Source organism: Macrobrachium nipponense, chromosome 17, assembly GCF_015104395.2.
Source record: "Macrobrachium nipponense isolate FS-2020 chromosome 17, ASM1510439v2, whole genome shotgun sequence".
Taxonomy (NCBI): Eukaryota; Metazoa; Arthropoda; class Malacostraca; order Decapoda; family Palaemonidae; genus Macrobrachium; species Macrobrachium nipponense.
The window spans coordinates 4,872,190-4,877,038 of NC_087210.1; the positions used below are offsets into that span (position 1 = coordinate 4,872,190).

Genomic DNA, 4,849 nt, shown 5'->3' on the forward strand with positions numbered 1-4,849 from the left:
TGTTGGTAAACATTGTGTGTATCTTTTTACTTATACGCAATTGATGTGTAATCGTTTCAGCCTGGAAAATGTATCAAGTTGATACGAAACGTCGGGCGGTAATAATGGATGAAAGACAAAACGCGTCTCCCCCTACTCTAATATGTCTATATATATATATATATATATATATATATATATATATATATATATATATATATATATATATATATATATATATATATAATATTATAGCCATCTGACACAGTTCACTGGTGATTGCTTGGAAAACTGTCCCTGTGGGGATCGAACTCCTCTCCTCACTTTTGAGGCGAGATCATTAACAGTTCAGGCACATGGTGTGAATTGTTGTTTATGTGGGCACCATGAATTCGGTCATGCACATGAAAATAATGTTAGTTTGTTTGTTAGGTGTTTTTACGTTGCATGGAACCAGTGGTTATTCAGCAACGGGACCAACGGCTTTACGTGACCTCCGAACCACATCGAGAGTTAACTTCTACACCAGAAATACAAATCTCGCGCCCCTCAATGGAATGTCCCGAGAATCGAACTCGCGGCCACCTCGGTGGCGAGCCAAGACCATACCGATCACGCCACTGAGGCTCTATAATGTTTGTCTATTTTAAGAACTCGTACACCAAACTCATTCAAACTCCTAACTTTAAAATCAAGGAGAAAGGCCATTTGTACTGTAATTTAAAAATCTAAGCATAAATATGAAAGTTAAAAAGTAAGAAAAATCCTAAAAACAGTTCATAACAACCTAGAACAACACATTATTATAACAACTGATACGGTTACCGAGGTTGTTAGAATTGTCAATCTAGCTAACATAAACGGGGAATAGATTTATTGGTAAATTTTATTGGTAAATTAACAAATTTTTTTTTTACATATACTAATATTGATTTTTCCATTACCAATTCCAATCACGGGTAATTCTCTCATTTCAAGGAGGTCATATCAAATCTGATCACATGAGAGAACCATGCACAAAGTATTCTCCTTAAGAACAATGAAAATAATAATAATAATAATAATAAGGTAAAATTACAGTTTCAACCATTATGGGAAAACTGGAATAAAAATATATTTGTTGCATCAGAAATAATGTAGTTCCAACGGATTTAACATTTAATTTGACTGCAAACCATCCGATTTAGAGATTTACTATGTAAAAAAGAAACAGAGTTACTCTTACACACAAAATCTAAGCATAAACCTACTACTTCTTCAATTATGGGGGATCCCAGTGGGAAGCGGGGTTTTTGGGTGGGGGGAGGAGGAGAAAAGTGATTTTCGGGGCACTACCGAACCTAATACACCCACCTAACCTTACCTAGGGCCCTGTACCCCTACCTAGGCCTAGCGACGACCCCACTTAAGGTCACAGTGATTTTCGGGGCACCGACTACCGAACCTTATTACACCTACCTAACCTACCAGGGCCTGTACCCCTACCTAGGCCTAGCGGGGGGGCTCCGCCCCCCTGCGCACCCCCCTTAAGGCCACTACCTAACATCCATCAAACCAAATCCAAAGTGATGGTACTGCTGTATACATCGTTATACTACCACCATTATAATATACTCTATAAATTAATGAAGCTTACCTTAAACTGTTGGTTGATAAAAATGTGCTGCTGCTTTGAGGGAAAACGTGAAGCCGTTGCAAGGTTCCCTGACATGCAACTTAAAGTAGGAAGTGGCCAGGTACCCGACGACCACATTGCACTGCAAACAATCGGTAGGAAATCGAAGGTCTGTCAAAATTAATGCCAGAAGGGCCAGCCACTACCTTTGCCATAGGTACAGGAAGACAAAATGCCGTTTTTTGCTTCATTATTCGAGTATTCAGTCAAACAAGGATACCAGTGGACACTAGACAGGTAACTTTATTACTCCGCTGAAATGCTAGTGAAACTTAGTTTTCGACTAAAGTCATTCGTAATTGGTTATGAAACCCATGACGTCATAACGATGTCACACCTCTCAGCCAATAATGAGTAACTGGAACTGCTTTTGTTTGCGTAAGAAAGTAAGTTAGAGGGCTCATTAAAAGTAAACATTACCGTAGAGGAAACACTCTCCCGACTTAGGAAAAATTCGAGGTAAAAACTTAATATTTTTTTTTTCTCTGTAAGTATGCATTAGCGACAATAATGTATTGAGAAGAAGTGTTTTGTTATCACGTGCTTTACTCGGGAAAAATATCAATATAATAGATTTCCCATAATGGTTGAAACTGTAATAATAATAATAATAATAATAATAATAATAATAAACAATGGTTTGTTTGTTTGTATGGTGTTTTTACGTTGTATGGAACCACTGTTTGTTCGGCAACGGGACCAACGGCTTTACGTGACTTCCGAACCACGTCAAGAGTGAACTTCTATCACCAGAAATACACAGCTCTAACCCCTCAGTGGAATGGCCGAGAATCGAACTCGCGGCCACCGAGGTGGCTATTAAAAAAAATGGAAGTTAACATAGCAATCATTCCCTCCCTCGCGCACCTACCATTACGGACGTCTTAAAACGTAAAATGCGGTTAGGTCCTAGGTTAACCAAGAGCAATTTAACGACCGCTCGTCCGTCATGAAGATCTATCTAGAAGTCTGGTAGTTTCCATATCCTAGTTCGTCTCATCAACTCAAAACACCTCACCCAGAACAATGGCCCCCATTTTCATGGGTGTTCGCTAGAGCGTACTGCCGGCGAAGTCGTCTCTTGAACATCTGTAAATCAGGTGTCACTGATATGCTCCGGTCATTAGACAAAGTTCAGTTGGTGTTACTTAGTCTATCGCCACAAAGGGGGATTTTGTTTTTGAGCGAAAATGAGAACAGAATTAATTTTGTTTGGGTCTACGTGTATTGTGTAAATACACAAATACACACATACATTATAATATAAATATACACATACATGTATACATATATATTATATATATTTATATACAATATAAAATTACATGCATTATGTATATATAGAATATATATGAAATTAGACAGTATACATAAATGTGTATGGTTTATATATATAATATATATATATAATATATCTATATATATATATATATATATATATAGTATATATAAAAGACTTGGATCCTGTCAAGATTAGCGAAACCCACTATTTTAAAGATATTTACAACCTTGATTTATAAACATATACATACATACTTTATTATATAAATATATATATATATATATATATATATATATATATATATATACATATACAATATATAATAAATATAATATACATATACATACTACATACACATATATCGAATATAGAATATATATATATAATATATATATATAATATAATATATACACATATACATACAATACATATATATATGTATATATATATATATATATTATATATATATATATATATATTTTATATATATATATCCACATATTACATATATAAATTATATATATATTATTATATATATATATATTATATATATATATATGTGTGTGTGTGTGTGTGTGTGTGGTATAATACCGTCTTGAAAAATAATGGGTTCGCTAACCTTAATAACATATTCCTACGACTTTACCAGGCGCGTGTGTGTGATTCAGTAACCAAGCTCCATATACTAATTTAAAACCACCCTTATCCGAAGACTCGTATAGCATGTTACTCTTAAGCTCAAATACTCTATCTCTTCCAAAGACCGTTCGATAATTCAAAAGCAGCATCGTAGTATGAATTGTGCACGAGACGCTGAATATAACCGAGAATTCCAGCCATCACAATATGATTGTAGGAGGGGAATTGCTTTACGATAAAAATTTTATTTTGTAATATTCTACCAGGGTTTTCTAATTCTTGTCCGTTTTCTCCAATTATTTATAATAAAAGGTACCGTATGAGATCATAGTCTACAATTGCGCTAGCATCTTCGTCATATCTGCTCGGCAATTCACAAAGATTTCCGTGTCTACAATTACCTATGATCTGGTAGCTATTTGAAGGTGTCAGTTCCTATCTAGAGAGAGAGAGAGAGAGAGAGAGCTGCAAATTCCTCTCCTGCATACGCCAAAAGGACATTAAAAAAAACCCTTGCTCTGATGAACGGAAAACCTTTAAACAGGCTACAAACTAGTACAAAGAAACATCGTCAACTGAATCTTACCTACGCTAGAAATAATTCCAATAGGTAGGTTGAAGTAGAATCGTTGGCGGTGCCATGGAATCACTTACGACCGTGGGAAGATCATTATAAGAAGGACGACCTCTTACAAAACATCACCATCACAATCGAGTCAACACTCCGATTAATAAAAAAAAAAAAAAAAAAAAAAAAAAAAAAAAAAAAAAAAAAAAAAAAAAAAAAAAAAAAAAAAAAAAAAAAAAAAAAAAAAAAAAAAAAAAACCTGAACCGCACGACGCAACTTCCTAACGCCAAATGGACCTACTCAGTACTCAGTATTACTTGGTCTCTTTACAGAAAGTCCTGGCGCGAAAAAGTAAGGACACTTTACTGAAAAGTGAGGACAGCTTATACAAACGTTTTATTGCCCATTGAACTGTTCGCTCGTTAACAAATAGTTTATTGTCATTCAAAGTGTTTAGTTTATTTTTTATTTTTATTTTTTTGCTCTTACGCTTTGTTTCAAAGAAGTATTCACCGTTTCCTTCGGCTCTTATACTTTGTATTTCAAAGTACATTCATTAATCCTTTTATTTCAAAGGATTCAAGCTGCTTTGTAAGCAATTAATGCATACAATAATTAAGAAATGTCCGCATGTCTGTTACCTCTCGGGCATAACATTAATTCTATTTTTGTTTGCGTCGTACTTCCATATTCGAATGAATGAAG

At 34.6% G+C, this 4,849-nt stretch overlaps 1 long non-coding RNA gene across 2 annotated transcripts in view; it reads right to left on the reverse strand.

Annotated features, from left to right (window-relative positions):
- LOC135196136 (uncharacterized) overlaps nucleotides 1-4,327 on the reverse strand; it is a 121,080-nt gene extending 116,753 nt beyond the window's left edge. For both annotated transcript variants that reach the window (XR_010310332.1, XR_010310333.1), the window contains exon 1: nucleotides 4,162-4,327. This is a non-coding gene — a long non-coding RNA (uncharacterized LOC135196136). The remainder of the gene's footprint in view (nucleotides 1-4,161) is intronic.
- Nucleotides 4,328-4,849: the final 522 nt, after the last annotated feature.